Source organism: Cyprinus carpio, chromosome B20, assembly GCF_018340385.1.
Source record: "Cyprinus carpio isolate SPL01 chromosome B20, ASM1834038v1, whole genome shotgun sequence".
Lineage (NCBI taxonomy): Eukaryota > Metazoa > Chordata > Actinopteri > Cypriniformes > Cyprinidae > Cyprinus > Cyprinus carpio.
Window position 1 is genome coordinate 28,025,332 of NC_056616.1, and position 22,945 is coordinate 28,048,276.

General features: G+C 38.6%; 1 pseudogene; it reads right to left on the bottom strand.

The window, feature by feature from the left end:
* Window positions 1-22,945, bottom strand: part of LOC109113619 — a 111,443-nt pseudogene that overhangs the window by 38,917 nt on the left and 49,581 nt on the right.

Below are 22,945 nucleotides of genomic sequence, written 5' to 3' on the forward strand. Positions count from 1 at the left end.
ATACGAAAACATACTGGTCTGACTACAAGATGACTGCTTACAAACACTTGATTTTTACAATCCGTTCCTGTAAACAAAGCCAATTAGATCTAGACGGAGGAACTTGCATTTTTAGATGCAGCCAAACAAGTTCTTATTTTATTGCTTAGAAATTTATTTTCCCTCCATTTCTCCTTACTGTTGTACATAAATAAATAAACTTGAGAAATTTTGATTACTTGTAAAAGTTATTTACTTAATTGTGCAATACTTAAAAGCTACTTGCCAGTTTATTTTTTGAATTGCTAATATCTAAACATTTGTGTGTACAAAAGCATATTTGTGATATCAAGAATTATGAAAATGCACGTATGTTTTTTCGGCATCTAAAACTCGGGTATTGTTGACAACCTTATTGTGGTCAAAATATATAAATAAAGTCATATGCACTTCCGTTTAAAAGTAAAAAAATAATATTATTTTATCATTTATAATTTTATTCAGCAAGGATGCATTAAGGTTGATCAAATGTGTCAGTAAAGACATATATAAAGTTATATTGGTTTCAAATAAATGCTGTTCATTTGAACTTTCTATTCATCAAAGATTCAAGAAAAAAAATATTAAGTAGCATGACTGTTTTCAACATTGATAATACATTTTTCTTGAGTATCAAATCAGCATATTAGAATGATTCAGCTTTGCCATCCCGGGAATAAGTTACAGTTTAAAATATATTACAATAGAAAAATTTCAAATCGCATTAATATTACTGTTTTAACTGTATTTTTTGATGAAAATAATTGTAGCCTTTGTGAGAATAAGATATCTTGGCGACCCCAAACTTTTGAATGGTAGCTTACCATAAACACACCTGTATCAAGTATTACCTGATTAAAGATAAAGCACACAATCACAACAGAGCAAAAGATACCATTAAGTACTTCATTTGCTGACCTTCAACCAAAGGCTTTCACACAAAGGCACACTTGGATCACTCTCACAAGACGATAAAGTGGTCCGAAGCACCAAGATCAGATAGGAGGAGACAAGAAGAAAGGAAGGACTGCTTTACGCACAGCCGTCAAAACACTCCGTGAAACGACATCAACGATAACATTTTCCTTTTCCTCTCTATATTTCTTCTGTCTGGACAAGATAAGTGTGTGGAAGAAGGTTTTTGACTGAAACGAGATAACTGGAGCTCCAGACTCTGTTTGACTGGCTCAAAAGAGTCATTTGTTTTTGAATCATACAACACCGGTCATGCTGTTTGTTGTGTTTCTTGCATGCAGCTATTGAACACAATACTATAGAAAGATTGGGCTTTGCTTGATTTCACACTACAGAGAACCATTAAACTCCAGTTATAGCTTAAAAAAAAAAAAAGGATTGGTTTTGCTGTGTTTTCACAAGCGTCTGTTGTGACGCCACGTCTTTGCCAAAGCAGGCTGATGAAATGGAACAAGCTCGTATATCATCAGGATTTCTGCTCTGTAAGTTATCATTCTCACATTTCACATATATACCACTGTAATTTACGTGATGCATATATATATATATATATAGGTGGCTGAGCACAAACAACTCTGGACTATGAATAACATATAATGAACCTACACAGAGAAGAAAAACACCACACACACACCAAAAAAAAAAAAAAAAAAAAAAATTCCCAAATTGAAATGCTCTCCTGATTTCTTGACATATAATAGACTACGTTGCATTCAAAATGAACTCGGGAGCCATGCTAAATCTGATGATGCAAGTTGGTGACCTTTTGGAGAGGCAGACAATGGACAGAAGAGCGGTGTTTTCACGCGGAGACGTTTAACCTTTAAAGAAACCCACATCATCAGCCAAAGGAAATGAGGGAGCTGGAGCAGAGTGATTCTATCAAACATATCCGCCGATGAAATATCATGCAGGCTGCCTTTGTGCTGCCCGTGCCCTAGTGGATACACTTCAGGACAAGTTCAGCCCACTTCCCTGAAAATAAATAAATAATAATAATCCTCAAGATTTTATTGTAAGGGGTAAAGCAGCACATTATTTTTTGTGCACTAAAACATACATGCCTTTGAGCCACTCTCAAATACATAAATACCTGAACCTGACAAACAATACAGTAAGTCATTTCACTGCAAAACAAGAGCGTTGAAACTTTTCCACAGGATTTCCCCCATGGTTCAGCACAAGTCCCCACAGAGCCTGTCCAATCTGCAAACCTTTTCTGGTTAAGAAAAGTAGACAATCTCAATCTCCCCTAACTGACATATAAAAAGCAACCAGAATTTTGTTTTGTTTTTTTATGACGTTTTTAATAAAAGTAAACATGAAATGAGGAACTAAAGGGAAATGTACAATAAAAGTTTGGTGTCACAAAAATATTTTGAAAAATATTAATACATTTATTCAGCAAAGAATGCCTTAAATTGATCAATATTGACAGTAACATACTTTCTAAATGTTGAAAAAAAAATATTGAAAATAAATTATTTTTAATGTTGTATTACAAGAAACAATAAATAACAAACACTGAAGACTGAAGTAAAGGATGCTGAAAATTCAGCCTGTCATCACAGGAAATAAATTAGATTTTACAACAGAATGATATTAAAGTTATATTTAGCAAGCTCAAGCTATTGACCTACTCAGAAATCAATCCAGTATGTTGATTTGGGTGCTGAAATTTCTCATCATTATCAATGTTCAAAAACAGTTGACTGCACTCTAATTATTTCTTAAGAAACAGAAAGTTCCAAAGAATAGCATTTATTTTTAAAATCAGAAATCTGTTAGTACAGTTTATTAAAAGTTGGTGTCGTCTTACTCCCGTGACTTTAACTCAATTTATTGCATCCTTGCTGACTAAAAATAGAATTCGTTTCAAATTAAAACTTTAAAATTAAATTAAAACTAATTAAATTAATTTATGCATTTAGCAGACACTTTTCATCCAAAGCGACTTAACAGTGCCATTCAGGCTATAAATTTTTTACAGAGTGCACTCGATAAAAAAATAAAGTACCATGCTTTTACACTGCTGCGGACCTGTGTAAACAAACCCAAAACACGAAAGTCTGAGCTGTGACTCGATGGCTGGAGTGTCATTTTATTTGCTCGGTGACATGTGTCTAAAGACTACAACAGTCAATGAACATAACAAACAAAAAAATGCAAATGCTGATGGGAAGAAGGGCCCTGTAATAAACAAAAGTTAACGTTAAAATAAAGAAACAGCCTTACATAAATGATCAAAAATACACAGTCTGAAGTCTGCAGCCTGCAAAGGTGTCAAGATGCCCTAGTGGTACCCGAGAGCTACAGTATCTGCCAACAAACCTATGAAAGATCTGTTGTTAACCTGATCAAGCTGTGAGTAATCCTTCAAAACTTCCACCAATGTGTGACCACTTTCGCATAAACCAATTTTCGCCCCGTCAGGGTATCCCATGGTGCGAAAAGTCGAGTGAGACACAAACACAGGGAGTTGCCTTCCGCAAACGGAAGTGAATGCAAGTATGGGAAATTCCCACAGACAGACCGCGTGTGTTGGCTTTAAGTGCTTGTAACAAACAGACTGCAACAGTAATCATGCATGGTGCATCTGAAAAATACCACGCCTATTAACACTGGAGATTATGCTAGTGGCTTTCTAAAATGGAAAGCCTAGGTCCTCGGCTGAAATCCATATATGTGCGTTCAGGAAAAACTTAAAAATGGCCGTGGTTAACGCAGCAGGAAAGACACGCCTGAATGGAGACATGACGCGGGAGCTGGAAGTGTGTGTATCACCTTCGTAGGCTGAATTTGTTGACGTAAATTTATTTCTATGTTGATGAGAATGAAGATTGAACATGGTGAGGCATTACAGTTCTGGTCTTACCCCGATTACTGGTTAGAGACTTTACTTGTTTGAACACGTCTAGGAAGGTGCTACTGATGAAACTCGGTGATACATTTTAGTCGCCCTCGCCAAAGACAAACACAGCGGAACACTCAGTCCCACTCCTGAGGGGGCACATCTAAGCATAAATCATGACTAAAATTCGATTAAGAGGCGAGATAAAAAAACAATAAAGCAGGAGGACCGGATTCGGGCATGTTCGATTAGAGATTTGGCCGACTGCGGAACGGTCCACTTCGTCCGCCTCAGTGAGCCGCCGGGCTCATGTCCAAATCGACACCTGCTGAGTGGAGGGGATCCCAGGCCAAATGCTCTGAATGCAAACTCTTCACCTTACACAACCTCCTCAGACGGGCCAACCTTCAGAGCCGCGCATTTGCAAGTTGACAACTCGGACGGCAACAGTGTTGGACGATTCGGAGAACAAACATCCTTAAAACACAACAACAATGATGAAAAGAATTTGCAATAAAAGCAGCAGCGTGGCCACTTATTTCTGATTTCATGCGTTGTTTGTGTCTTGTTGCGATTTACAGTGTGAAATCGCAGCTTAGTAAAGCTGTTTGAGCTCCGTCCAGGCTTGGCTGTGAGGGCTGAAATGAGTCTGATTCCTCCAACCATCCTCTCAGCAGCTGGCCTGACCTTAAACCCCGAAAGCTGCTACCGGTAGAGCCAAAATACGATACGCAACAACTATGTCACATGAGCACTGAGAAAAATGGAAAAGAGTAGAGAAAAATTAGAAAATATCACCACTAAAAGCTATAAACTAAAATAAAACCTGAAGTTCTGACCCCCCCTCAATAAAATAAAGTTGTTTACTTAGTCGTAAGCCGGGCCGTTTCTCGTACAAAAACTGAAGGGGCCAGATGGAGAGCAGATTTGTGAATTGCAAATTTTGCCCTTATCAACGTGAAGACTCAGGTCGAACGGCTTGACGGAACAAGCCACTTTGTGGAAATTCGGTAAACGAAGGACTGTTATTTCATATAACCGCTTGGAATAATTAGATCGCATCCAGATGAGCGGGGCGCCCTTCATTTGCCCTCATCGACAACGAAACTAGCTAACTCCATTGTTCACGATACTGGATTTTTGGTTTGTCCCATTCGGCCAGACACACGCACGGTTCCATGATGTTTCTCTAGTATTTCTTAGAGAGCTGCCGGAGTGTGTTTCCGTCCTGTAGTATCAGGTCAAGTAAAGTTTTCCCTTTTATTACGTAGTAATTTGAAATGCTTTTCCCCTGTGGCAAGCTTACGATTTAGCAGCTTTTGCCATTTACTTAGCCTAATCATAACCCTGAATTGGTCTGGTGTGGATGTGAACATCATCAGACAACAGGTCTTGTCCTAAATTGAGATCTCGTCTAGCTGAATGTTTTCCTCCTAACGCACTTGCCTAAGGAATATTCGACTTTCAGCCTATTTCGGTCTTTTCATGGTTTTGAACGCAACATCTTTTTCTGCTCTTGTCGACCTAAGCTGCATTTTGTTTGTTTAAAAAAAATACAGTTAAAAACAGTAATAATTTTGAAAATAATACGTTTAGACAGTTTTTTCTTTCCACCAGTTTTATAGTCAGCTGTGTTTAATTGTAATTATAAATTTATTTACAAAGATTTTTTTAAAAAACAGCTTCTCTTCTAATGATATTCATTATACAGTAGGCTCTTTGACTATTACTAATTAGCTATTACTTTTTTCATTTAAGGTGTACACATTAACCATATAGACTATAAAAAAAAAATAATAGAATATAATAAACATGTAATCATGTGGTATACTGGGCTCCAGGACTCATTAGCCATTATTGCTACTAAACTTTCTAAAATGGTCCACGAAGAGACACACGGTTTGGTCGCACTTTTTATATTTTTTTTTTTCAATTTTATTTTTTTTTTTTTTTTTGTTACGACCATACCTAGACACAACATGTTAATTAATCAATGCATGCTGAGTAACTTTTATCATAGTATATATTACATATGGAAAATGAACAGTTGGTTAAACATTCAAACCTCGTTCTTTTTCATTTCTCTTTGTTATTTGATGTTTCTCATAAAAAACATAAACTGACTGGATGCGCCATTAACAAAATCACCTGTGCATTCATTTTAAATATAGCTATATTAAAATGTTGCAGTCGCACCAGCAAGAAAAATGATTGCAAAATGTGAATATTTGGTCACAGTCTGGAGCTCTGTGTATACATAGGCCTACTGATCAAAATGTAAATTGCACATAAGGACAGCTTTTACAGTAACTTCTAAAGGTAATTATGAAAAAAAAAAATTATCTTATCTTCCGAGGTTGTTGAAATACACTCAATTTACACAGCAGATTGTCATCAAGTTTGGTTCCATGACAGATTTTAAATTTAAAGCATTCAAATAAACCTTAAGCAGCATCACTAACAGGTTTATGAACTATAATCTCAATTTACAGGCCCACACTTGGTTTCAACGGCTGCTGATTTTTTAATTGCACTGCAACCTATTGGCAGCCGAGACAGTTGTCATTGCCAGCATTCAACAAATGTCATTTAATTGATTGAATGCCCTGATAAATACACGGAGAAATTTGAAAGATAAGAAATTGTTTTTTGTTAAAAGCAAGGGAAAACAAAAGTTGGCCAGTGGAGTTGGGCATCTAGATATAAGTCTAATAATTTTTATTCACGATAACATGATTGCGCAAAAAATTCGAAACTGTGAGACTAAAATATTATTTTTGGGATTTCGCAATCAATATTGATTCTATATTGCTGATTTTGTGCCAGCCAAGGACATTTTTTATTGTTATATTTTTACTTTTGTTAAACCACTAACAACATCAATCGTATTTACTTTTCACTTTTGATCAATTTACTGCTTCTTTCCCTGAAAAACGTAGTCGTCACAAAAAAAAAAAAATACTGTGAGCTCAAATTTTTTGCATGGTATGGATTTTGGCAACCGATTTTCTAAACGCACCTTATCCCCTAATTTAGTCATAATATAAGCGCTGAATTCTCTAGTGTCTTAGGCAATTACACAAAAACTGTGTGTAAGCTGTGGTTGTTTGTTTTGGAAATCTGGTGGATGAAAAATTATGCCAATGATGTAACAAATCAATCTGCATAGCTTCGTTATTAGGCTAGCTAGTTAAAATTCAAGAAGGAAAAAAAAACCTATTCCAGAAAATAAATGCTAATAAACCAATGACAGGAAACCTAATTAGGGATGATTCCCATGGCTGACATACTGTAGCCTAGGGAAACACGATGAGGACTGCAAAGTTTGATGAAGTCCAGGGAGGCCCAGTGAAGGCTTTTCTTCAATCCTGTGTTCTAGAGCTCGTATTCTCAGTGCTGATAGCCCTCGCAAATGTACCAAGACGGATTTTTGAAACACAAAGCCTGGAGAGCAGCTTCCTCCCTGAGACCTCTGCCTGCCTCTTTCTTCTCTTGCTTTCTTCGTCTCTCTTTCTGCCAAGCCTCTTCTGTAAACTGCATAATTCATAAAAAATAGCCTTCTTGGGGTCTAATATGTTTCACAGCAATCTGTATGTTGAAGTGAACCTGTCATATTCTTTATGTATGGTTTGCCCGTTTTACAGTTTCTGAAATGTGGAAAAACACAGAGTTGAATTTGAAGGAAGTAAACCAGGGGACAGAGAGATAAATTGGCCTTGAAAGCTTTAATAGTAGGGAAAGCTGGTCCACTGGGACACAAGGAAGGCCATGGAGAGATAGAGGGAGAGCTGGGAGTCATCCCGTGCAAACGTACAAAAAAATAAATTTAATTGGCCTGGGTATGCTAAAGAACATCAGCATCTGCTATAACAATGATATAACTGCGCCAACAAGCTCAGACAACATTAACAACACAACACAGGCCATTATGTGGTGTTGAAACACTCCGACGTAACCTTGGTCATTACCTGATTTTTAAACCTCAAGTCTCAAGTGGTGCTCTGCTCTCCTTACAATCAATTCCTCACTCTTCTGCCACACATACAATATAAAACATACAACACGCTTGTGATGCCGCTTTTTGTACGGGGATATCGAAGATGCAGGATGTGCTGGCGCTTGAAGATATAAGCAGTGCTGCTGACACACCAGAGTACAGCTGTGACGACACAGACGGGAATGTTGCTAACCGTCTTCTTTAGAAGGTGTGAACCAAGAGTCGGCATAAGTTTACGTACAGGATGGAACAACGGTGACCCATATTTAGCAAAGTCCTACTGGTACCTGCCGCCTGTCTGCAAGTTTCTCATTGCGTCAAGAGATTCCAAAACAAAACAAAAAAGTAAATACATCAATAAAATTCACGTGTATGAATTTCTTTTGTTTGCACGTCTTATTGAACAGTTCAGCCTTCTTAACACTAAATACATTATTGATAAATCAGAGCCCCCACACTGAGTGAAGATTCTTGCCATGCTGGAGGGTCCTGCAGGGTCAAAATGGTTATGAAGAGCTGTAACTGAATATCACAGGACTGGGAGAAAAAAAAAAAAAAAGAAAAAAGAAAAAAAAAAAACATGCCATTCTTGTGGAATCTAATACAGCAAACACAATACAACACATTTATCCTCCCATGGTCAATCAAAGCTAGGTGCAAGGTGGGTGCATGTATGGCTGTCAAGAAAGTACAAAAGATGACATTTTGAGACTAGTATTTTCTTGTAAACTACTGGCTTATAATCCCTCTTGGATGTACTAAAAACGAACAGTCGGTGCATGACGGGGGATGGTTGAGATCTCTAGTGGAGTACAGCTGAGACGGAAGAAAGAGACGAAGTGCCTGGAACACCGAGAGCGAAACTAAGTGCCAGCTGGAACTTTTTTTGCACTTACTTCTTAAGTCTAATGTACCCTGTCACTGTTTAACGGTGTGCTAAGGTGATGGCGAGAGGCCATTTTGGGGGCCACGTGCTGCATCTGCAGACTACACAAGCTTGAGAATTTTGAAAAGAAAGAATACGGCTTTCAACAGATTTTTTCGCAAGTGTTTTTATTATTCACCCATTAAGACATTGCAAACCCCCACGCGAAAACTGTGTCGCAGTTACAGCCGACTGATTCCCGGCTGGAACAGCTGGAAATAACGTAAACTTGATGTTTGTGTAAGGCCAAACATTAGCCCACCGTGTGTGTAAGGGCCCCCATACTTGTCCAAAGGAAATTGCTTTCATGCTCCTATCAGCGGAGGGAAGATCTCTTGCTAATAGCAGGTGCGCCGAGCGTCTGGTGGTATTTAGCGGGAACTAGCGGAAAACAACTCCTTTACCTCATAGCAGCCGAAAAAAGTTGCATTTTGCGGCTAGTAATGCCTGCTTTTAATGCGGAGGCTCTCTAAAGTTCATTTCGCTGCTCGTTTGCATGCATATTGTTGCGGCGGCCTCAGCACAGCTGTCAACGGAGCGAGATTTTAATCGCCATATGAACTCCATTAACGGTGTAAAAAATGGTGGTTATAACAATTAAAAGCAGAAATAGCAAATTAGTGTATTGACAATGGCGCATTAAAAAACTCATAGAGACTCGTTGTTGTCGGGAGGCATGGCTTTTGCAGTTATTTGCACGGTACACAATAGCGGTGTCACTCGCGCAGCATTCCCCATTGAAGATGATGTGACAGTTTCAGTATTGGTTAGAGACGACAAAAGATGCGTGTGTAATTTACAGTAAGAGGTCTCCTGACAGAAACAAATGATTGTGGACCGAGCGAGGATGATTAATACTTCCTCTGCCTACGCCAACAAGATCCAATGCATTTTTATAACATACTCCAAAAACTGAACGGTAATAACGACCTCTGACCCACGGACTGCTATGAGCTGCGATATGGTTTGAGGTCTTTCCAGACACAACAAAAAAACTGAGGAATACCCGTGCTTTCCCAGCACAGCTGCTCTCCACGAGAAGAACATAGAGAGACGCCTGTAGAAAAAACTGAGACTGAAGGAAGGTCGGGGCAGCAGTTCATGGAGAAACACGATGTTTATGGACATTAGCACTGACGTGCATCATTTATCCTGCTTCTGCCCTGCCTGCGGAGCTCAAAGCGAATGCTTCACAGTTCGATGGTAATTATGTTTGCTTAAGCGGACTTTTTATCAGATTGCCATTGTTTTGGATTTGCCATTGCCAGACTAAAATGAGTAACGCAGGGTTTTAGTCACATGGTTTTTTAGTGTAAACACGCACCCCATAAAGCACCGATCGCTTGTGTCATTCATAATCCCTCAGAACCGTGTGTTTTGTAATGTTAAACCACTCAAAGTGGGATAAATTCAGTTGTGAGGCCACTTACAAATAATACATATATATCAATAATACACATCACATGCAAAGCAATGCAGCTGACTGGTGGCAACTTTATACATTTGAAAGGATACTATGGGCAATAGTTCTTGCTTTCCTTCCTTCTTCAAACTGAGTTTTTTTTTCATCAGAACATAGTTTGACCCTGAAGAATGAAAGCTGTATCACTACACTTGGAAAATTACTGACTTACAGACACGAGGGGTTTGACAATACACCGTATCTGCACAGAAGATGAGACAAAATAACAGTTACTGGTGTTCACTAGAACAAGAACAATATTTTAATACTATTTTAATGACAAAATATGTCCTTGTAATTACAAAAAGTAAAAAATGCCAGTTTGTATTTTGGAAAGATTTTTAACTAATCTATGCTGGTAACTAATGACTATTATTGGTAATCAAGTAATCTACTGATTATTTTGACAGTTTAGCAATCTGATATTTTTTGTGTAACAAAAAGAAAACCAAAGTGAAAACCAGGCTTAAGTATGCACTATTTATATATGGATAAACTAAAGCACTTTATAATTGGCTCAAATAAAATATAAAAACCAAGTTTTTACATGAATTTTATTGAACAACACTTACATATGAACATAACCAAGTTTAAGTACATCAATGTATTACTCAAAGACCCTGCAGAGGACGCCAACGACCGTTGGATGACGTTTCACTTTACAGCATGATTAAACAATGCTTGAAAATCCATTAATTTTAATATTTGGACACGATGCAAACTCAGAAACTTTTATTTTGAAATCATGATGTACAATAATTTGGCATATTTTAGAAATAGGTTGCTGCATTCTCCTGTGTTTTTCAAAGTTTTTACAGATGATTTATATTGCAAATTCTAGTGAGATATGCACATTGTTATATCATATATTATATATATATCGAGCTCAGTCGGGACAATAAATGTTCACGATCATCCATGACACAAAAGCATTGAGCTTATAATAAAGCTGGCCCTGAAATTAAGTATTTGTAATGCACCATTGATCTGCTGTCAAGGTAACAGGAAAAATCTACACAACATATGGGACTTTGCTAGGGGTTTATGTAAAATGAATTATACTGTAGCTCAAGAACAAAAAAAAAAGATGGAAATCGATATGTGATCCATTAAGGAGTTAAGCTGCTGTGTTCTGACAGGTGGCTCTGTCCCGGCTGCCTCACGATCAATGATGGAAACATCGTCCGGTAACACGAACAACGTGGGCGTAATATAATGTAGGAATAAATCAGCCAGAGATTAATCCTCTCATCGTTCAGGAGCGGAAACCCAGCGCTGGACTAAATCACAGCAAACAACATCAGCTTCTGAAGCTGTCTATGATTGCAGCTGTCTGCCTTTGCCTAATGCTTAGTAGCATGTGCAGCTTTTTTGCATGAAGGCTGTCCTCTCAAGACGATGAAAGATTCATCAAAGAGCCCGTTCCTGCTTTTGAGTGCTAGCCAAGGCGCCAGAGGCCGTCAAGCAGACTAGAGAAGAAATCACACCTCTTTTCAATTTTAGCACCACCTCAACACATCCAGACTGCTTTATATTATATGCATGTGCATATGGAAGAAGGGTAATGAGAAACGGCCACATTGCCTGGAAGAATAGAAACTATATGATCTGAAGCCTCCCAAGAAAACCTAAACAATGTCTTCTCTATGCAGATGACATGGCCAACCATCCTCCATTGATGATTTAGTCCTGCAGTGTTCGAGGAATCCTATAAGAGGTTTGGTCTCCAAAAATTACATTTTTCAAACCCCAGTAGAAATTTAAAAAAAGCCAGACACATTTACCGAGATCTCTCGCTGTGGTTTTAACAATGTGAGCGGCTACTTGAAGGCTATCTCCTGTAATCCACACTATTTCTCAGTTCTCAGGGCACACTATTATTATGAAGGTAGACAGGATGGCGTTCATTATGTCCTGAGTGTGTGAGATTACTACACTGAAGGACTTTCATCAGTGCTGTGCTTGAGGTCCTGGACTCTGTGCTGCCCACTTTGTATTCACCATGTCGTGCCTCCCCCCTCAATACACGGGGGGACATGGGGGGGGTGGTGAGAAACGAGCTTGCCGTCTTGCTGAGAGAACAATAATGTAGTGTTCAAAGATTTAGATTCACTGTTAGTCCTATTTCTCCAAAAGGGAGATAAGCGGAGACCTCCACTGTATCTGAACGAGTGTTTGACAACCAACCATTCCACTTACAACAGACAGTGTTTCATTTCGTCCCACCCCATCATATAGAATCTCAGTGTGGGATGACATAGAGTTCATCATGTTTTCATTAAAAAGCTTTGGATTGGGCAGGCAGGTGGTATGATGCTATAATGTGTCAACTGTAGAGATTGTGCCTAGTAGGGTTTGTATGGCGTTCAGTAGGCATGAATGCTTTGTATGTGAGAGCATTAGTGAAATACAATTTTCTAGACATATTCATTTGTTATAAAATTTTTGGCTAACTAAACTTTATTTAAGTGTCCTTGCTACAGTGGTAAATTATAACATTTATGTACTAAGTACCATTAATTTAATTACATGTACTTACTATATTGGTAGGGTTAGGATTAGGGTTCTGTCTTAGGGTCACGTCGCATGTTATATGTTATTTATTTATTGTTATTAATAATAGTAAGGAATTTAAAAATTATGAAATTTATTTTAATACAAATTTCATGAACACTTCTAAACGCTAGCCTAAAAATACACTTTCCCATTAATTTCCAATCCATTCATTTGAATTATTCAGCAATATGAACTACGGCATGCTTATTTAATATTAACATTACATTACATTACATTTAGTTATCATTTAGCAGACGGTCTTTTATCCAAAGCGACTTACAAGATGAGAACAATGGACAGCAATCAAAAACAACAAAAGAGCAATGAGATTAAGTGCTATAACAAGTCTCAGTTAGCTTTAAACACAGTATACATAGCAAGGCTTTTAAATAATATAATAAATAAAAAGAAACAGATAGAATTCGAAAAAGAATAGAAGCAAGCTATGTGTTAGAGTCTTTTTTTTATAACTGTACTAATAAATAAAGAAAAGAAATAGAATACAAAAAAATTAAAAAGGTAGTTAGATTTTTTTTTTTTTTTTAGAATTAGAATAGTGAGTGAAATAGTTAGAGGGTCAAATAAAGATGGAAGAGGATGTGTTTTAAGTTTTAAAGCCGCTTCTTAAAGATGGCTAAGGACTCGCTGCTCCGCGTATGAGTTGGGCAAGTCATTCCACCAGGAGGGAACATTGTAATTTAAAAGTCCGTAAAAGTGACTTTGTGCCTTCTTTGGGATGCACAATCAAGCGATGTTTCCCTTGCAGAACGCAAGCGTTCTAGATGGCACATAAGTCTGAAGTAATGATTTAGGTAAAGGGGCAAGCAGAGCCAGTGGTGGTTTTGTATGCATAACAGCAACATCAATGCCGTTGATTTTTTATGCGAGCACACTATGTGATAGCCAGTGCAAATTGATAATAGAGGTGTGACGTGTAATTCTTTTTTAGGCTCATTAAAAATTAACCTTGCTGCCGCGTTCCTTGGATTTTTAAAATTGTAACAGGCTTGATAGAACTGGCGTGACCAGACCTGCCAACTGAGGAGCGTTGCCACATAGTCTAGTCCTGGACAACAAGAGCTTGAACAAGGAGTTGTGCAACCATGTTCAGACAAAGAAAGGGCCTGATCTTCTTAATGTTGAATAAAGCAAAATCTGCAGGAATGGACAGTTTTAGCAATGTGGTCTGAGAAGTTACGACTGATTGTCAATCAATCATACACTCCAAGGTTTCGGGCTGTTTTTGAAGGAGTTATGGTTGATGTGCCCATACAACTTGATGGGTGAAATTGTGTATGAACGATGGGTTTTGCTGGAACCAGACATCCAAGCAGTTCTGTCCTTGGCAAGGTTGAGTGTATGAAGGTGATGGTCCTTCATCCAGCAAGAAATGTCTGTTAGACAATGGCTGAGATGCGAGCAGACTACAGATGGATCATCAGGATTGGAATGAGAGGTAGAGCTGAGTGTCATCAGCATAGCAATGGTATGAAAAGGCCATGTTTCTGACTGACAGAACCTAATGACTGCCATGTGAGACAGACGAAGAGAGTGGTCCAAGACCTGAGCCCTGAGGCACCCCAGTAGTTAGTTAGAATTTGCGACTCTGGACACCTCCCCTCTCGCAAGATATCCTTTGAAGGACCTATCTGATAGGTAAGACTCAAACCACTGGAGTGCGGTTCTCCTGAGATCCCTTTGTCAGTAGTGGTTTGACAGGAGGATCTGGTGAAGTAACCGTGTCAAAAGCAGCAGATAGAGTCAAGCAAGATAATATATTGAAGATTTGGTATTTCCGCTCTTGGTCGGCTCTTATAAACTATATTATTTAGATATATAATATAAAAAGTCTTCTGTTTCAGCAATGATCCTTCGCAGGAATCATTTCTAATAGTGCTGATTTGGTGCTTACGAAACCTTACTTAATTATAAATATTGAAAACTTGTGGCTGCTTAATATTTTTTTGCGGACACACCATCATTTTTATTTATTGGTATCTATTTTTTCTTTTTCAACTTCCTTTAGTGAATAGAAGGTGTTTCTAAAGACGAGTATCATAAAAAACAGAACTCAGTATGTAACATAATAAATGTAATGTCTTATAACACAGTCCACTTTTGAGCAGATGTTAACTGGCATCTGCTTGGCTGCATAAAGATTTTCAAACCACACGAAAGAAAGACAGAAAAAGATAGATATCTTACTCATATATAGTCCTCCATTTCAAGAGCATTAATAAAACATGAAATACAGATAGACACAATGTTTAACATCGTACAAAAGCTGAAGCTTGTTGAGTCATTCCCTCCAGGAACAATACCACGTTACCCCCATAATAACGGCAGTCTTTTCGTCTGGCACACATACTATATCGCTATTCTGTGCTAGCACGAGGTAAGTTCATCAGTGGAGATGAAGAGATGTCTGCGTTCTGCTGAAGGGTCTGCATTACATCAACACAACCACACAAGCACAGGCACTACAGCCTGAAGCTCACACAGTTGAGCTCTGCCCGTTCCACTCTCTGGACTAACGCGCTGTTTCCCCGCACGCGCACAAAAATGAAAACTACCGGGTTTTATTTTACACTATCACCACGCGAGCACATTGCCGCAGTACACAACCAAGGAACGCCCTGTGCGTGTCCACGGAAACGTCCGCTCCTCTTTGATTTGAATATCAGAATCCCTTCACGTTCGTGCCCAGATGTCTGCTGGGAAAAATCTAATTTAACAGGAGGGAGATCAGAATATCTTAGCAAAGTTCTGCATTACCTCCTGAATTCAACGGAAGCCTTGGAAATGGGCTTTGGTGTGTAAAATAAAGTTTGTCGCTCGCACGGTTCACTATACGTTGAGAAGGTCCAACATCTTTTTTTTGTTTCAAAAAGGCTGTTCAAACGTTAGCAGAGTGGGCACAGAGTTTTTTTGTTCCTGGATTAGGGTGTGCCGCGGGGATCTCTCAAACGAAGGCTCTAAAATGGATGATGACGTGTGTGTGTGTGTTGGTGTGTGTGGGTGTGTGTTTGTATTGTACTTGGCTCAAGCAGCCGGACCACCGGGATACGTACAGACTTGAGGCCCCTATGGCTCTGCCCTGAGAGGCCTATTGTGTCCTGGCCAACGATGAAATGTCACTGACCTTCCCACACAGTTTCACACGAGAGATTCAAGGACACGTCGTTTGTAAATGACAGTCGTGCGATCGCTTCCCATCTTCCTTCGTAAGGCAGCGGTTGTCAATTATAACGCCAGAATTGCATCATGATATATCCTTTGGGCCAATAAGCACATATTCAGTCTGGTAAAACATGAAAAAACATCTGTTACACCCCAGGTTGACATACCTCTTTGCCTGAGGAGATAATAGGCCGTACAGCAGGCCTCCAACAAAAGGATGTTCACTTCAAAGACGGAGATTTTTGTGCATTCTGAGGAAATAAAACAAAGTAAAACAAAAAGAGGTGAATATTTCAGCTCATAAAAAAACTGCGACATGTGGCTCACCTTGAACCTGCATAACTTCGTAACAATAGCAGGGTAAAATGTGTGAGTTCACACAAACACACTTCGTGCACGCACCCACCAAATACAAGAAATAAGAACACAATACTACCGAGCTTGATAAACTTCTGCGGGGATCTGAGGCACAAGATACAAACAAGATCTCATAGGAGAGGTGAAATCTGAGTGCGGATATTTTCTGCGGATCTGGAAAACCATGGCTGCTGGGGAAAGAAGCGTATCCTATGGCACATGTCACATGAACAACAAAAAACATAACTCACAGGAAACAGAGGTATAAGAGAGAGGATGCTACTGGGAGTATCTTCAAATAATAATAACAAAAATCTAATATTTCAACAGAAAACTTCTTTGATGTTATACTTTCATCTTATATTTATCTGAACTTGAGAATACTTACAGCACTATTACATCTGACAATATGATTTCAAATACATAGTTTTTATACTGGTGCTTTTAGGAATTATAAACAAACAAACAAAACAAAAACAAAAAAAATTAATAATTATAATAGTAATAAAATATTTTTACCTGTACAGTATATTAAATATAGCATATTCTTAATATATAATCTTTAAATATAAAATAAAAATAATTATATTATTATTAACATTACAAAATTATATATTTAATTAGTTATTTCTACACAAATCTTAATTGTATACTCACATATTTCTCTGTCTACCTCATGTCTCACTCCAATTTTAATATAGATTCATATATTTAAGACTCATCATCCACAGCCAATATTTACAGTGTAAATTTTATATATTTTATTCTACTTTATTTATTTTTAATTGACAAAGCAGCATCTATGGCAAGATCAATGCATTTTAAAATAAACAAATAGTAGTAATGTAGTAACGGAAATCTGATAAAAAAAAAAAAAAAAACATGGTGATTTCTTTTTTTTAAACATCCATTTGAGTAAAAACATTGCCTAGTGGCATTTAAAGAAGTACATTCCAACAAAATGATAATTTTTTTTCATTTTTTATGTTTTCTTGTTGGTGCAGAGTGCTAATTAAATTAGAAAATGGTATTAGGCCTAAAAAGTTTCAGAACCACAGTTTTAAATTATTTAAAACTAGAAAAAAAGAAAGAGAGATTCTAGGTGTTTGGACACCCTAAGCTCAACTAAGTACCTTAGAGCAGCAATTGTAGTTAGGAGAGTTTGCATTATATTGCATTTATATTTCAGATACTCCAATCTGGCACTGTGCAACCTGTGGCATGAAACCGCAAGTCTCATTTAGCGTTATACAGTCTGACCACAGCAAGAGCGATCTGTAGAGCTTCGCCTGATGGTTTATGAGGTGAGAAATATTTGTGTGTTCTGCACTTGTCTCTGGGCCCAAACAATAATGACCCACTTATTGCTTAGCATAGGTTTCATGCACCATTAAAACAATTTCATAACGGCGCGTAGCATAGGTCCTAGTGCAGCAGCAGAGAAATATCTTGCATCACATTGGTAAATATCACGGTTTCAGTGCAAAACAAATGGCTGATGTCTTGGTGGTGTTGATTGGGGTCTGTGTGTTATGGATAGCCTCCTCTCTCAAAGCCTGCTTAAAACTGTTCCAGTGACAACGGTGCAACCAGATGTTTCCAGATGATGACTCCAAGCCTGTGTGGTTCACAGAGGGATCTGTCAGAAACTGGCAAAAAAACGACCACATGACAAATACTTTCACGGAGTGTGCATGTCAATTTATGAAAATTAAAATGAGGAAGGACAAAAAACTAGGAAAAGAACTATTAATTTGAATCTATGCTCCCTTGGTTAAACCGGTCAGCCACGGTCAGAAACCACTGTTGTATGGTGAATGGTTTGAGGTCACAGCCTGAAAATATCCTTTTGCGCCGCACATTCCAACGTTCGGAAACTGTGACCATTGTGTTTAAACAAAATATCAAACATTTGCGAGCCAAAAAACTATCAGCGACAACAACTCCCTACCACATTGACACTTTCAAAAAGTTCACTTTCTGAGTCATTTGTGAAATTGTCTCCTTGCACACAGGAATATGTACCAAGTCAATGGGGGGATATCAGCAGAGTTCAACGAAGATAAACGAGGCAAATAGCAGCAAAGGCAAAAAAAATCCATGACGTCCTTCTTTCCTCTCTCCACAAACTCTGCAATTATTAACGAGCTGATGTATCCTTATGTCGCCGTCTTTTTCTTCCCCCCTCCTTTATGCTAAGGACAAAACAGTAAAAGTGAACTAAATGCACATGGATATTGTGATTTGGCGGAAAGGAAAACTTCTAGGAGGAGAACCACAGCGAGGCTTAAAAATAAATAAAAAAAAAAATAAGGACTCTATCTGCAACAGACGAAGAACTGGAGAGCACGAAGGATGGGAAGGCAGACACCTCCCTAAAAACCCTCTTCTCTAAAACTTCATGATTCTATATAATCAGACTGTAGATACAGTACACCAAAATTTGTTTTTGCTTATGTTAATTACTAATGCATGAAGATTAGATTTTTGTGTTTCCGTTGAGCAAAACTTAATGTGGGACGGAAGAAATAATTTATTACAGCGTGGAATCAGGACTCAAAATAAATATATAAACAAGCAAAAATAAACTAGTGATAATACAAGAATATGCATAATGATGCAACAAATGTATTATTTATTATTATTGATAAACTATTTTGAAAATAATTGCACTAATTTCATAGTACTGAAATAATAATAATAATAATAATAATAATAATAATAATAATAATAATAATAATAATAATAATAATAATAATAATAATAATAGTACATTCCATAAGTATAATCTGAAATAGTACTATCTTTTAATGAATTCCATTACATTTATGACAAAGTAAATTTGCAATTAAAATGAATCAAAATCCCAAATAAATAACATAAACCTGTTTTTATATGGCATCAAATACGCGTTTGTTTTGATACCTCACAGCACCCGCTTACTTGGTTCCGTAAGGGCCTTATAATAGCAGTCTATTGCCACATATCAAATTGGCCTGGCTTGATGTCCCTCTTAACATCAGATAAATACACTTTTAGATATATCGGAATAAGTATTACTTGCAAGACTTCAGATGAGTAGCTGGGCAATCTAGAGAGAATCGGCGAAACAGAATAGACACAATGAAAGCACACTGGACTGCTTGGGTTTCTGTAGACTATCTAAATGGCGTGTCTCGTGTCTCTGATATTGTTAGGACTCATAAAAAGGGATAGGGGTTTTCTATTTTTTTATGCTGCATTTGATGAGTTGTTTTTGAGATTCGACAGTCCGCACGTGTGCTTAAGTCCGTCATAGTGTCTCTGGTGTGGTCTGAAAGGTTATCTCAACTCGGGTTTCGAGTTCAGTTGGGATTTGTGGTCACTGCTGCCAACATAGTGGGTCTTTAAATTACAGCAGTGTGTGAATCTGAATGCCTCGATGATGCTTGGCTCTGTAACAGGAAATAAAATAAAAGATGAGAGATTCAGGACTGTGTGATACAGTGAAGTGACTCTCCTCCCCTCCGGCCGCTACTCGGAATTGTTCTGGGCGCCATCTGACTCAGACACGTTGTCATCCCGTTACCAGCAATCGTCCATTTATCAAGTAACTTGTAAAACACAACGCAGCTGTCTCTTGTAGTGAAGTGATTCACAGATAAAATCACCGTGGAGTACTTAGCATCAAAATATGAGCGTAAACAAACGTGATAAATTAACTGAGTACTGCCCGACAGATGGCATAAGTCTTAATACTCATAGCAGTCCCACTTTGTATATCAATGAGTTTTCCAAAAGTCGACTGAACCGACCTCTTTGGCACAAAAAACATTTGAAATCTTCTTCCACGCTGACTCAATAACAGCGACTGTACTGTAGTCACAGAGACCTTTTTAATTCCACACGACCAAACACACTGTTAGCCACGCGACTTTGAAGAGAACCAGATGACATAAGGATCTGGCCCCGCTGATGTTTAGCGCAATGCACCGCTACAATTAGTTCATCTCTAAACCGAGATCTTTTTGGGCATCCAGACAGGGGTTGGCTCATTAGTCCAGAGACAAGCTGAATATAAATAAACTGCGCCTTAACAGTCTGGATTTGTGGGTTATTGAATCTTTCGGTTCACGTTGTGTGTCAACTGTGCCTTGAGGGTAGAAAGCATTACATCCGTGTACCTTTCAATTAAAACGTTGTTTAACCATCCTCTCATTAAAGGATTGGACCCCAAGTAACAGGCTTCTCTCTTGCCATTTTGTAACATTGCTTTTTAGATGGCCTTAGGACTGTGTCATGAAGGAACTTGCGGTGCTTAAAAAATAGGCAAGGAACACCCGCCTCTGACAGAATAATATCTTCTTTTAAATGACCTTACCCTCACAGTAAAGACGCAGAGAATTTTTTCTGCTAATCTTTTCCGCGAATTCTCCTTCCCTCGATTTTCGAACAATCAAACAAAGAGTTATTTTTGTCTGGTTTTATTCTGCAATATGTTGCGTTTGAATTCATTTCATCAACTTTTGTTCTTCGTAATTTCGGCTGGAGTGTAATCCATGTATGACAAGGTATAGCTATTGATTCCTTTTCTTCCTGATTTAATCAGAGAGAAGCTTCGCTCGTCATTGGCTGGCCTCGTTCTCTCCAGTCCTTCGAATTCCCTACTGGGTGCAACTTCTGGAGATTGTGAAAACCGGTGTTTTCAGCCCCTTCTCATATTACTGAATAGGTTAATTGATCCGGTTATAAAAGCCAGATAATTCGCACTTTAAGATATAGAGGTTGGAGGTTGGGCGGTTCTACTTCTTAAACTATAGTACACAGGATAAATTTACTACTCGTGAAAATTTGTGGTTTAAGAGGTGCCGATTGTGTTAAAATTGAGGGCTAAAAAATATCCCAAAAAAGACTCATCCAGCATCAAAGAATGAGAAGAAAAAAAAAGGGCGGGGGATGATGTCATTAAAAAAATGTCAAGAAGTTTTGTTTTTTTTTTATAGTGGCTGCAGGAGATATCAACCTTAATTATTAGCAATTAAGCATTACTACTAGCCACGGAGCCGACAGGTGTCGTAATACCAGTTTCGGCCATGGGAAAAGGCGGTATGCAGGCAACATAAACCACCAAGCTCAACCTGTAATACACTAATAACTCGCACGGCTTGTGGGCGTACTGGAACCTGATGTCAACAAATAGGAACAGCTGCGCCAGCCCATTGTCGTCCCAGCTCGGAGGGAGGATCACAAATATTCAAATCCGATATAAGAAAAGGAGGCGAAAAACAGAGTTAGAGTGTAACATCGGCACTGCTTGCCCATCTGCTGGTGAGACAACTGATGGACTTGAACGAAATGAGCGTCAACTCCGAACTTGCACAATCTGTCTTTTGGATTTGTAAGAAGGATGCGCTGTTAGTAAGTTAGTATTTTCGCTAGAAGTAGTGTGTTTTATATGTTTGCGGATTTTATTTTTTGCGGGAAGGGACGTTATACCATCGAAATGTATCGAAAGGCTGTTCGGATAAACGGTGATAATGTTATAGCGTACGGACGCCACTATAGCAGCGGCGAGGGGGCTAACCGTAGCTAGCTTGGGAAATTACCATAGCAAAACTTACCCCACTTACGACTCCGAATGCTGTTTTTTCACCTGTTATATAACCAAAGCCAAGCCCTGTCTCACCATACCAAGCCCCTAGTGTCTCTACCAAGCCCGTGACTCCAAACAATGTTTAACATTACCTAAGAAGCTTGAAAGTACTGTCGATGATCCGCGAACGAGAGAAGGAGAGACTTAGACTAATATGAGAGCGTGAGAATGACGCCGAGCGTCCGTGCACCGCCTGAGCGGGATGAACTCTCAGGGTCAGCACTTAGATCTGTGCCGAGACGCTCGCAACGCTCGCATGGGCAGAACTCAGTGCGGTCAGAGCAGTGCTCAATGTTTTTGAAAAAGTCGTCGTGCTTTGCAAAAGAGTTCAGGTTTCGTCGTGTTGGTCTCCTCACGGTGATATGGCCTTGCGTCGTATGTTCGGCAGATGTGTTGGTACGCTTGCCTGCATGGGCGCTGTTAGCGTTGAGGTAATAATATCAGCACGTCTGCATGTCTGATGTTGACCAATGATGTTGACATGCATGCTGTCTGTCAAAATTAATTTAATGTGCAACAATGGTGTATATACAACCCTCTCAAACTTGTACTAGAACGATATTCACTGGGCTAAAGGTTGAAGGGGAGGAGTTGGTGAGTATCTTGAAGATGTCAGGTTATCAAAATGGTCTGTGACATCAAACAACGTTCCTTCGGAGGGCCCAAAACGTCCTTAAGGTTAGGCTGATGGCTCCTAGGTTGCTTGTTGTTGTAGGTTGATGGTCCAGTAGCGCCTCTAGTGGCCGGTGTTATTCACGCATAGGAGAGCTGATGCTCGTTTCTCGTTTGTTCCTATAGGGGGGGAGTAGACCAATTCACTTTATGGGATAGGATTGATGCCCCCATCTGGGTATGGAATGTGGGCAAAGTGTATGACTTGTTTTTTTGCCACGAACAGTTACACATGGCCTCCTTTAAGAATCGTTTTTTGAATGCTTTTAGAATAGTCTCTGATCAACCACAAAGCTGCATTTTTCTTAATCCACAACTCA